Source organism: Lepidochelys kempii, chromosome 10, assembly GCF_965140265.1.
Source record: "Lepidochelys kempii isolate rLepKem1 chromosome 10, rLepKem1.hap2, whole genome shotgun sequence".
Lineage (NCBI taxonomy): Eukaryota > Metazoa > Chordata > Testudines > Cheloniidae > Lepidochelys > Lepidochelys kempii.
The window spans coordinates 84,834,913-84,848,016 of record NC_133265.1 but is presented as its reverse complement, the minus strand read 5'-3'; positions in this window follow the sequence as shown (position 1 = coordinate 84,848,016).

The window sequence follows — 13,104 nt, the reverse complement described above, 5'->3', positions numbered from 1 at the left end:
CCTCCCTGCTTCAGAAAAACTATCCAAAGTGGAAGCCAATTAGAGAGCAGCCTGTGATTGGCTGAGGCTTGGTAGACCCGCCCCCATCCATGATCTCCTGCTGACTCTTGTCTTTCCATCAAGAGTGATTAAGTTGGAAACCAAATCAGTCTCTTTAACCCTCTTACCCAGCAGAAATAGAGAGATTAGCAATCCCTGGAAAGGAGTCTGCTCCTGCCAGCACAGACAGCGAGCGCAGGAGGCAGTTTGTCACCTCCAGAAAGTGCGAAGAATGCAAAGGACCATATGAGATGCCCGGTGCAGACAGGGAGAACAGAGCCTCTTTTGGCCTCCCCCTGCGCTGTGTCTGGCTGAGCTCTGTGGAAGAGGGACGCAGATGCTGCCGTCTGAGAGCTGCTGATGGAGGTCCCAGTACCACATCAGCACTGGAGAAATAGTCACTAAGTCAGCTCCTTGGGTCAAGGACCAACAGCCCCGAACCCAGGGTCAGCAGCAGAATTTCAACCCGTTACAACAATCGTTTTAGCAGTGCCAGCTCTCCCCTCCCTGTGCCCCTCCAGCCTGGGGAATGGACAGCACCAGGCACACGAAGCCACAGTGATCAGTGCAAAGTAAAGTACCCAGAGGGAAAACGCTTACACCTGACCGGGTTCTAAACTACTAGTATCAATGCAAGAAAGGGACCTGGGGTCTGAGCACCTGGCTCAGTGCGTAGCTGCAGTCAGAAGAGCACAGATGTTTGTGTGGAATGGGATGGAAAATAATACAGAGAATATTCTAATGTATATATATATATATATATATATATATATATATATATATATATATATATGGAGCAGCCTCATTTGGATCCTGTGCACACCCCAAGTCACCTCATCACAGAACTAGAGGGGACTAGAGGCGCACAGAGAAGGGTGGTGAGAGCATTTGGAGCCTGAGGAAATTGCCCTATGAATGCAGATTGAAGAGCCTGGAATGATACTCTAGAGAGGAGACCAATAAGAGAGGCTGTGATAAAAGTTTATAGCAGACAGATTGGGAGCATCTGTTCTCCCTGTTTCATAACACAACAAAGAGGGAACGCCCTAGTGACACTGAAAGGTGAGCAATTTAAAACCCAGGCAAGGAAACAACTTATGTCACCTAACCTGTAAATAGATTGAGGAACTCATGGCCACAGGAAGTCATTGTGGCTAAGAAGGGGTTGGGCATTTCTATAGAGAACAAGAATATTCAGTTACCCTAGTTAATGCAACAAAAGGGAATACTAAGACACGGTACACGTTCTGCTCCAAGTCTTAAGCCAGTCTCCACATATTAAGGATCAGACTGGACCTATGCGGGGGACCGATATTGGAACCACAGTATGAAACTGATGACAGTTTATGTAGGGTTGTGTTCTACCCTATGGGGGAGGGCTAGCATTGCTCCTCCAGGAAATAACATCAGGGCTGATTACACCTGAGCCTGGAAGCTCCACCCCCAGGCTGGGTTGCATACACTGGTGCAAGCTGGATTTTGCCAGAGAGTAGGAGACAAAAGGCTTTTGGTATATATGAGGCTAGTAAACCAGGGGCCAGCCCTTGCCAAGGCTGTAGGCATCCGCTGAGTACAGACAAATTCATAGCTGGAAACCAGAGTAGCTTATATATTGTTCAAGATGGATGCTGAACTTGTAAGAATGTGTTTAGTATTTAGATTGCTTGTAAATTGCTGCATGCATTAATCTTACTTGTAATGTCTGTATCCTGTGCTACAAGGTAACATGTAAGGTTGCTTTAAATAACTGTAAAAAGTGCCTGTTCTGAACTTGTGAATCCAGACAGGAAAAGTGGTTCCCCCACCCATCCAGAACTATCAAGACTAAACGGGCCATTCTGGAACATCACAACACAAAGGCTGGCTTAATGGCCCTCTTACACCCGCCAAGGTGCTATGTGCAAGAGATCACATCCCACCAGCTTGAGTTCTGAAGAGGGAAATAAAGATAATGGACATGAAGAATTTTCATCTCTTTGCTGTTTGAATGCTTACAAGTGTTGGAGCTAAGAAACAAAAAGCAGAGATCCCCAGCCCTAAAGACACTCAATGCTGACAGATTGCTACATCTCTGTTACCTCTTGGGACTATAGACTGAACTCATTTGGGTATATATGTTGACTGCTTTAACCTGTAAATAAACTTTTATTTATTTTTCATAGTTAATAAATCCTTAATTAGTTTATTATAGGATAGGCTACCAGCATTGCCTTTGGTGTGAGATCTAAGGTACAAATTAACCTGGGATAAGTGACTGGTCTCTTGGGACTGGGAACAACCTGAATATTTTGTGATTTTTGGTGTAAATGACCATTTATAACAAAGGTGGGCTCACCTGGGTGGCAAGACAGACTGGAGTGCCATGGGGACTGTCTGGGACTCCATGGTAAGACTGTCCCAGTGATGCAGGAGTTCTCATCTAATGATAGAACACACCGCCAGTTTGGGGAGTCTGTGCTGCTTTTTGCCAGTCTGCCCTGAGGTTGGCACTCCCACTCCAGACAGCGTGACAGTATAAAAGGATGAGCTTGAACTGACATGGGATGGGGCCTTCATTTTGATTCAGCATATGGACGTGACTGCTGTTGTCAGAGTTACCGGTGTGGTGCTCTGCTCTATCCAAAGTTAATAACCGTCGGCTGCGTGCGTGTTCCCTCTGTGTGCTGCCCCAGCTCTGTGCAGATAGCCGACACAGCAGACCCCGAGAGAACCCCAAAGACCACGGACTCTAGTAAGGTACGAAGGCACCGGGCCAGGTTTACTGTCAAACAAAGCACAGTAATAGTTTCCCACAGACTCTACAGGACATACTATGAATATGTGCCCCCTGGCAATGGACACAGCTCAGTCAGTGGTGGGACACTCCACTGCCCCCTAGGCCAGACAGAGACACCGCTCCAGGGATGCATCTTATACACAGGTACAAACAAGTTACACATCACTCCTGACGTATTGAGGTGCAACCCCTCTATGCAGAAAGGTGCCGCCTCTCACCTTGTACATGTTGGTTCAAACAAAACAACTCTATCCATCATACTAGCCTTTACCCCTGTCCTTGTTATCTATGTGGATGATATAAGAATGTTCTTGTACCATTTGTGTATGGCTCTGGTATCCAATACACTTTAGATATAGGTTTATGCAACAGCATATCCTTATGCAACATCAGCCCTTTCCTTGCCAGCTTCTGTGAGCAGGGCCTGCCTCTGGCTCACAGCTTAACTTTGCTTTACGTTAGCAAAGTCTTGACCATTACTCTAGCTCAGGCCTTAGGCGTCATACCAGGCCTCTGATATAAGGGTTTATGTTTCAGGGCTTCATCTTACTACAACTGAGTCCCTTGGAGGGCCCAGTCCTTGCTGAAGGGTTGGAAGGGACACTGGCCTATCAGACTCCTCAGGAAGATGGGTGATTCCTGGTGTGTTTAAATCTGGTTTGTGTTTTGATATGTGATGCTTTTACTTTAAGAATAAAGGTGCTTGCTTACAAAGAGCCATGTGGTAACTTGTAATTACTGGCAACACACTGGTCATAGCTAAGGCTAAGATTTTGCCATGGATATTTTTAGTAAAGGTCAGGGACACATCACAGGCAATAAAGAAAAATTCACGGAAGCCCGTGATGTGTCTCTGACTTTTACTAAAAATATCCATGATAAAATGGGAAGGGACCAGGCAGCTGTGGGGCACCTGAGAGCTCTGGGGTCCCCACCATCCATGGGGGCTCAGAGCTCCAGTGTCCCCAGCCCCACACCCCAGAGGGGAGCTGCTGAGTCTTCCTGCCCCACGGTGCCGGTGGGGAGCTGCCAGGGTCCCTCTGCCACGCGGCAGTGGCCAGGGAGCTGCTGGGATCCACCTGCCCTGCAGCGGCACCCAGGAGTTGTAGGGTACTCCCCCATCTACGGGGGCTGGGAACTACGAGGTACCCCCATTGCCAATGGCAACTGGGAGCTTGGGGGCCCGCTGCCTCAGGTGGCAGGGCTACCTCACAGCTCCCAGCCACTGGCGCTGAAGTTAAGGAGGTCTTTGGAAGTCATGGATTCCATGACCTCTGTGACCAAGTAGTAGCTTCAGTCGTGCCCTGAGTGAGGAACGAGTGGGAGCGGTGGGAGACCGGCTCGGAGTGGTGGGAGCGGTGGGATACCGAGTTGCAGCGGTGGGAGCAGTGGGAGACTGGCTTGGAGTGATGGGAGCAGTGGGAGACCGAGTCGTAGCGGTGGGAGTGGTGGGAGACCAAGTCGGAGCGGTGGGAGTGGTGGGAGACTGAGTCGCAGTGGTGGGAGCGGTGGGAGACCGGGTCGGAGCGGTGGGAGTGGTGGGATACTGAGTCGCAGCGGTGGGAGACTGGGTCACAGCGGTGGAAGCGGTGGGAGACCGGGTCGCAGCGGTGGGAGTGGTGGGAGACCGGGTCAGAGCGTTGGGAGTGGTGGGAGACCAAGTCGCAGTGGTGGGAGCGGTGGGGGACCGAGTCGCGGTGGTGGGGGGCCGAGTCTCATTGGTGGGAGCGGTGGGATACCAAGTCGGGGTGGTGGGGGACCGAGTCTCAGTGGTGGGAGACCGAGTCGGGGCGGTGGGGGGCCGAGTCTCATTGGTGGGAGCGGTGGGATACCGAGTCGGGGCGTTGGGGGACTGAGTCTCAGGGGTGGGAGCGGTGGGGGACCGACTCGGGGTGGTGGGGGGCCGAGTCTCATTGGTGGGAGCGGTGGGATACCGAGTCGGGGTGGTGGGGGACCGAGTTGGGGCAGTGGGGGGCCGAGTCTCATTGGTGGGAGCGGTGGGATACCGAGTCGGGGCGGTGCGGGTCCGAGTCGGGGCGGTGGGGGACCGAGTCTCAGTGGTGGGAGCGGTGGGGGACCGAGTTGGGGCGGTGGGGGGCCGAGTCTCATTAGTGGGAGCGGTGGGGGTCCGACTCGGGGCGGTGGGGGGCTGAGTCTCATTGGTGGGAACGGTGGGATACCGACTCGGGGTGGTGGGGGACCGAGTCTCATTGGTGGGAGCGGTGGGGGACCGAGTCGGGGCGGTGGGGGTCCGAGTCGGGGCGGTGGGGGACCGAGTCTCAGTGGTGGGAGCGGTGGGGGACCGAGTTGGGGCGGTGGGGGGCCGAGTCTCATTGGTGGGAGTGGTGGGATACCGAGTTGGGGCGGTGGGGGGCCGAGTCTCATTGGTGGGAGCGGTGGGATACCGACTCGGGGTGGTGGGGGACTGAGTCTCATTGGTGGGAGCGGTGGGGGACCGAGTCGGGGCGGTGGGGGTCCGAGTCAGGGCGGTGGGGGGCCGAGTCTCATTGGTGGGAGCGGTGGGATACCGAGTCGGGGTGGTGGGGGACCGAGTCGGGGCGGTGGGGGGCCGAGTCTCATTGGTGGGAGCAGTGGGATACCGAGTCGGGGTGGTGGGGGACCGAGTCGGGGCGGTGGGGGGCCGAGTCTCATTGGTGGGAGCGGTGGGATACCGAGTCGGGGTGGTGGGGGGCCGAGTCGGGGCGGTGGGGGGCCGAGTCTCATTGGTGGGAGCGGTGGGATACCGAGTCGGGGTGGTGGGGGACCGAGTTGGGGCGGTGGGGGGCCGAGTCTCATTGGTGGGAGCAGTGGGATACCGAGTCGGGGCGGTGGGGGACCGAGTCTCATTGGTGGGAGCGGTGGGATACCAAGTCGGGGTGGTGGGGGACCGAGTTGGGGCGGTGGGGGGCTGAGTCTCATTGGTGGGAGTGGTGGGATACCGAGTCGGGGCGGTGGGGGACCGAGTCTCATCGGTGGGAGCGGTGGGATACCGAGTTGGGGCGGTGGGGGACCGAGTCTCATCGGTGGGAGCGGTGGGATACTGAGTCGGGGTGGTGGGGGGCCGAGTCTCAGTGGTGGGAGTGGTGGGATACCGAGTGGGGGCGGTGGGGGACCGAGTCGGGGCGGTGGGGGGCCGAGTCTCATTGGTGGGAGCGGTGGGATACCGAGTCGGGGTGGTGGGGGACCGAGTCGGGGCGGTGGGGGGCCGAGTCTCATTGGTGGGAGCGGTGGGATACCGAGTCGGGGTGGTGGGATACCGAGTCTCAGTGGTGGGAGCGGTGGGATACCGAGTCGGGGCGGTGGGGGACCGAGTCGGGGCGGTGGGGGGCCGAGTCTCATTGGTGGGAGCGGTGGGATACCGAGTCGGGGTGGTGGGGGACCGAATCGGGGCGGTGGGGGGCCGAGTCTCATTGGTGGGAGCGGTGGGATACTGAGTCGGGGTGGTGGGGGACCGAGTCGGGGCGGTGGGGGGCCGAGTCTCAGTGGTGGGAGCGGTGGGATACCGAGTCGGGGCGGTGCGGGACCGAGTCTCATCGGTGGGAGCGGTGGGATACCGAGTCGGGGCGGTGGGGGACCGAGTCTCATTGGTGGGAGTGGTGGGATACCGAGTCGGGGTGGTGGGGGACCGAGTCGGGGCGGTGGGGGACCGAGTCTCATTGGTGGGAGCGGTGGGATACCGACTCGGGGCGGTGGGGGACCGAGTCTCATTGGTGGGAGCGGTGGGATACCGAGTCGGGGTGGTGGGGGGCCGAGTCAGGGCGGTGGGGGGCCGAGTCTCATTGGTGGGAGCGGTGGGATACCGACTCGGGGCGGTGGGGGACCGAGTCTCATTGGTGGGAGCGGTGGGATACCGAGTGGGGGTGGTGGGGGACCGAGTCGGGGCAGTGGGGGGCTGAGTCTCATTGGTGGAGGCGGTGGGATACCGACTCGGGGCGCTGGGAGACCGAGTCTCAGTGGTGGGAGCGGTGGGATACCGAGTCGGGGGGGCTGAGTCTCATTGGTGGGAGCGGTGGGATACCGAGTCGGGGCGGTGGGGGACCGAGTCGGGGCGGTGGGGGGCCGAGTCTCATTGGTGGGAGCGGTGGGATACCGACTCGGGGCGGTGGGGGACCGAGTCTCATTGGTGGGAGTGGTGGGATACCGAGTTGGGGTGGTGGGGGGCCGAGTCGGGGCGGTGGGGGGCCGAGTCTCAGTGGTGGGAGCGGTGGGATACCGACTCGTGGGGGGCCGAGTCTCATTGGTGGGAGCGGTGGGATACCGAGTCGGGGCGGTGGGGGACCGAGTCGGGGCGGTGGGGGACCGAGTCTCAGTGGTGGGAGCGGTGGGATACCAAGTCGGGGGGGCCGAGTCTCATTGGTGGGAGCGGTGGGATACCGAGTTGCGGTGGTGGGGGGCCGAGTCGGGGCGGTGGGGGGCCGAGTCTCATTGGTGGGAGCGGTGGGATACCGACTCGGGGCGGTGGGGGACCGAGTCTCATTGGTGGGAGCGGTGGGATACCGAGTCGGGGTGGTGGGGGGCCGAGTCAGGGCGGTGGGGGGCCGAGTCTCAGTGGTGGGAGCGGTGGGATACCGACTCGTGGGGGGCCGAGTCTCATTGGTGGGAGCGGTGGGATACTGAGTCGGGGCGGTGGGGGACCCAGTCGGGGCGGTGGGGGGCCGAGTCTCAGTGGTGGGAGCGGTGGGATACCGAGTCGGGGCGGTGGGGGACCGAGTCGGGGTGGTGGGGGGCCGAGTCTCATTGGTGGGAGCGGTGGGATACCGAGTCGGGGCGGTGGGGGGCCGAGTCTCATCGGTGGGAGCGGTGGGATACCGAGTCGGGGCGGTGGGGGACCGAGTCGGGGTGGTGGGGGGCCGAGTCTCATTGGTGGGAGCGGTGGGATACCGAGTCGGGGCGGTGGGGGACCAAGTCGGGGTGGTGGGGGGCCGAGTCTCAGTGGTGGGAGCGGTGGGATACCGACTTGGGGCGGTGGGGGGCCGAGTCTCAGTGGTGGGAGCGCTGGGATACCGAGTCGGGGCGGTGGGGGGCCGAGTCTCATCGGTGGGAGCGGTGGGATACCGAGTCGGGGCGGTGGGGGACCGAGTCGGGGTGGTGGGGGGGCGAGTCTCATTGGTGGGAGCGGTGGGATACCGAGTCGGGGCGGTGGCGGGCCGAGTCTCATCGGTGGGAGCGGTGGGATACCGAGTCGGGGCGGTGGGGGGCCGAGTCTCATCGGTGGGAGCGGTGGGATACCGAGTCGGGGTGGTGGGGGGCCGAGTCTCATTAGTGGGAGCGATGGGGGTCCGACTCGGGGCGGTGGGGGGCTGAGTCTCATTGGTGGGAACGGTGGGATACCGACTCGGGGTGGTGGGGGACCGAGTCTCATTGGTGGGAGCGGTGGGGGACCGAGTCGGGGCGGTGGGGGTCCGAGTCGGGGCGGTGGGGGACCGAGTCTCAGTGGTGGGAGCGGTGGGGGACGGAGTTGGGGCGGTGGGGGGCCGAGTCTCATTGGTGGGAGCGGTGGGATTCCGAGTCGGGGCGGTGGCGGGCCGAGTCTCATCGGTGGGAGCGGTGGGATACCGAGTCGGGGCGGTGGGGGGCCGAGTCTCATCGGTGGGAGCGGTGGGATACCGAGTCGGGGTGGTGGGGGACTGAGTCGGGGCGGTGGGGGGCCGAGTCTCAGTGGTGGGAGCGGTGGGGGACCGAGTTGGGGCGGTGGGGGGCCGAGTCTCATTAGTGGGAGCGATGGGGGTCCGACTCGGGGCGGTGGGGGGCTGAGTCTCATTGGTGGGAACGGTGGGATACCGACTCGGGGTGGTGGGGGACCGAGTCTCATTGGTGGGAGCGGTGGGGGACCGAGTCGGGGCGGTGGGGGTCCGAGTCGGGGCGGTGGGGGACCGAGTCTCAGTGGTGGGAGCGGTGGGGGACCGAGTTGGGGCGGTGGGGGGCCGAGTCTCATTGGTGGGAGTGGTGGGATACCGAGTTGGGGCGGTGGGGGGCCGAGTCTCATTGGTGGGAGCGGTGGGATACCGACTCGGGGTGGTGGGGGACTGAGTCTCATTGGTGGGAGCGGTGGGGGACCGAGTCGGGGCGGTGGGGGTCCGAGTCGGGGCGGTGGGGGGCTGAGTCTCATTGGTGGGAGCGGTGGGATACCGAGTCGGGGTGGTGGGGGACTGAGTCGGGGCGGTGGGGGGCCGAGTCTCATTGGTGGGAGCGGTGGGATACCGAGTCGGGGTGGTGGGGGACCGAGTCGGGGCGGTGGGGGGCCGAGTCTCATTGGTGGGAGCGGTGGGATACCAAGTCGGGGTGGTGGGGGACCGAGTTGGGGCGGTGGGGGGCCGAGTCTCATTGGTGGGAGCGGTGGGATACCGAGTCGGGGCGGTGGGGGACCGAGTCTCATCGGTGGGAGCGGTGGGATACCGAGTTGGGGCGGTGGGGGACCGAGTCTCATCGGTGGGAGCGGTGGGATACCGAGTCGGGTGGTGGGGGGCCGAGTCTCAGTGGTGGGACCGGTGGGATACCGAGTCGGGGCGGTGGGGGACCGAGTCGGGGCGGTGGGAGGCCGAGTCTCATTGGTGGGAGCGGTGGGATACCGAGTCGGGGTGGTGGGGGACCGAGTCGGGGCGGTGGGGGGCCGAGTCTCATTGGTGGGAGCGGTGGGATACCGAGTCGGGGTGGTGGGGGACCGAGTCGGGGCGGTGGGGGGCCGAGTCTCAGTGGTGGGAGCGGTGGGATACCGAGTCGGGGCGGTGGGGGACCGAGTCTCATCGGTGGGAGCGGTGGGATACCGAGTCGGGGCGGTGGGGGACCGAGTCTCATCGGTGGGAGCGGTGGGATACCGAGTCGGGGTGGTGGGGGGCCGAGTCTCATTGGTGGGAGTGGTGGGATACCGAGTCGGGGTGGTGGGGGACCGAGTCGGGGCGGTGGGGGACCGAGTCTCATTGGTGGGAGCGGTGGGATACCGAGTCGGGGCGGTGGGGGGCCGAGTCTCATTGGTGGGAGCGGTGGGATACCGACTCGGGGCGGTGGGGGACCGAGTCTCATTGGTGGGAGCGGTGGGATACCGAGTCGGGGTGGTGGGGGGCCGAGTCAGGGCGGTGGGGGGCCGAGTCTCATTGGTGGGAGCGGTGGGATACCGACTCGGGGCGGTGGGGGACCGAGTCTCATTGGTGGGAGCGGTGGGATACCGAGTGGGGGTGGTGGGGGACCGAGTCGGGGCGGTGGGGGGCCGAGTCTCAGTGGTGGGAGCGGTGGGATACCGAGTCGGGGTGGTGGGGGACCGAGTCGGGGTGGTGGGGGGCCGAGTCTCAGTGGTGGGAGCGGTGGGATACCGAGTCGGGGTGGTGGGGGACCGAGTCGGGGTGGTGGGGGGCCGAGTCTCAGTGGTGGGAGCAGTGGGATACCGAGTCGGGGTGGTTGGATACCAAGTCGGGGTGGTGGGGGGCCGAGTCGGGGCGGTGGGGGGCCGAGTCTCATTGGTGGGAGCGGTGGGATACCGAGTCGGGGTGGTGGGGGGCCGAGTCTCAATGGTGGGAGCGGTGGGATACCGAGTCGGGGTGGTGGGGGGCCGAGTCTCAGTGGTGTCAGCAGTGGGATACCGAGTCGGGGTAGTGGGGGGCCGAGTCTCAGTGGTGGGAGCGGTGGGATACCGAGTCGGGGTGGTGGGGGGCCGAGTCTCAATGGTGGGAGCGGTGGGATACCGAGTCGGGGTGGTGGGGGGCCGAGTCGGGGTGGTGGGGGGCCGAGTCTCATTGGTGGGAGCGGTGGGATACCGAGTCGGGGTGGTGGGGGGCCGAGTCTCAGTGGTGGGAGCGGTGGGATACCGAGTCGGGGTGGTGGGGGACCGAGTCGGGGTGGTGGGGGGCCGAGTCTCAGTGGTGGGAGCAGTGGGATACCGAGTCGGGGTGGTTGGATACCAAGTCGGGGTGGTGGGGGGCCGAGTCGGGGCGGTGGGGGGCCGAGTCTCATTGGTGGGAGCGGTGGGATACCGAGTCGGGGTGGTGGGGGGCCGAGTCTCAATGGTGGGAGCGGTGGGATACCGAGTCGGGGTGGTGGGGGGCCGAGTCTCAGTGGTGTCAGCAGTGGGATACCGAGTCGGGGTAGTGGGGGGCCGAGTCTCATTGGTGGGAGCGGTGGGATACCGAGTCGGGGTGGTGGGGGGCCGAGTCTCAATGGTGGGAGCGGTGGGATACCGAGTCGGGGTGGTGGGGGACCGAGTCGGGGCGGTGGGGGGCCGAGTCTCAGTGGTGGGAGCGGTGGGATACCGAGTCGGGGTGGTGGGGGGCCGAGTCTCAATGGTGGGAGCGGTGGGATACCGAGTCGGGGTGGTTGGATACCAAGTCGGGGTGGTGGGGGGCCGAGTCTCATTGGTGGGAGCGGTGGGATACCGAGTCGGGGTGGTGGGGGGCCGAGTCTCAGTGGTGGGAGCAGTGGGATACCGAGTCGGGGTGGTTGGATACCAAGTCGGGGTGGTGGGGGGCCGAGTCGGGGCGGTGGGGGGCCGAGTCTCATTGGTGGGAGCGGTGGGATACCGAGTCGGGGTGGTGGGGGGCCGAGTCTCAGTGGTGTCAGCAGTGGGATACCGAGTCGGGGTAGTGGGGGGCCGAGTCTCATTGGTGGGAGCGGTGGGATACCGAGTCGGGGTGGTGGGGGGCCGAGTCTCAATGGTGGGAGCGGTGGGATACCGAGTCGGGGTGGTGGGGGACCGAGTCGGGGCGGTGGGGGGCCGAGTCTCAGTGGTGGGAGCGGTGGGATACCGAGTCGGGGTGGTGGGGGGCCGAGTCTCAATGGTGGGAGCGGTGGGATACCGAGTCGGGGTGGTTGGATACCAAGTCGGGGTGGTGGGGGGCCGAGTCTCATTGGTGGGAGCGGTGGGATACCGAGTCGGGGTGGTGGGGGGCCGAGTCTCAGTGGTGGCAGCAGTGGGATACCGAGTCGGGGCGGTGGGGGGCCGAGTCTCAGTGGTGGGAGCGGTGGGATACCGAGTCGGGGTGGTTGGATACCAAATCGGGGTGGTGGGGGACCGAGTCGGGGTGGTGGGGGGCCGAGTCTCAGTGGTGGCAGCAGTGGGATACCGAGTCGGGGTGGTGGGGGGCCGAGTCTCAGTGGTGGCAGCAGTGGGATACCGAGTCGGGGCGGTGGGGGGCCGAGTCTCAGTGGTGGGAGCGGTGGGATACCGAGTCGGGGTGGTTGGATACCAAGTCGGGGTGGTGGGGGACCGAGTCGGGGTGGTGGGGGGCCGAGTCTCAGTGGTGGCAGCAGTGGGATACCGAGTCGGGGTGGTGGGGGACCGAGTCGGGGTGGTGGGGGGCCGAGTCTCAGTGGTGGGAGCAGTGGGATACCGAGTCGGGGTGGTTGGATACCAAGTCGGGGTGGTGGGGGGCCGAGTCGGGGCGGTGGGGGGCCGAGTCTCAATGGTGGGAGCGGTGGGATACCGAGTCGGGGTGGTTGGATACCAAGTCGGGGTGGTGGGGGGCCGAGTCGGGGCGGTGGGGGGCCGAGTCTCAATGGTGGGAGCGGTGGGATACCGAGTCGGGGCGGTGGGGGACCGAGTCGGGGTGGTGGGGGGCCGAGTCTCAATGGTGGGAGCGGTGGGATACCGAGTCGGGGTGGTGGGGGGCCGAGTCTCAGTGGTGGGAGCGGTGGGATACCGAGTCGGGGTGGTTGGATACCAAGTCGGGGTGGTGGGGGACCGAGTCGGGGTGGTGGGGGGCCGAGTCTCAGTGGTGGGAGCGGTGGGATACCGAGTCGGGGTGGTTGGATACCAAGTCGGGGTGGTGGGATACCGAGTCGGGGTGGTGGGGGGCCGAGTCTCAGTGGTGTCAGCAGTGGGATACCGAGTCGGGGTAGTGGGGGGCCGAGTCTCAGTGGTGGGAGCGGTGGGATACCGAGTCGGGGTGGTGGGGGGCCGAGTCTCAATGGTGGGAGCGGTGGGATACCGAGTCGGGGTGGTGGGGGGCCGAGTCTCAGTGGTGGGAGCGGTGGGATACCGAGTCGGGGTGGTGGGGGGCCGAGTCTCAATGGTGGGAGCGGTGGGATACCGAGTCGGGGTGGTGGGGGGCCGAGTCGGGGTGGTGGGGGGCCGAGTCTCATTGGTGGGAGCGGTGGGATACCGAGTCGGGGTGGTGGGGGGCCGAGTCTCATTGGTGGGAGCGGTGGGATACCGAGTCGGGGTGGTGGGGGGCCGAGTCTCAATGGTGGGAGCGGTGGGATACCAAGTCGGGGTGGTGGGGGACCGAGTCGGGGTGGTGGGGGGCCGAGTCTCAATGGTGGGAGCGGTGGGATACCAAGTCGGGGTGGTGGGGGACCGAGTC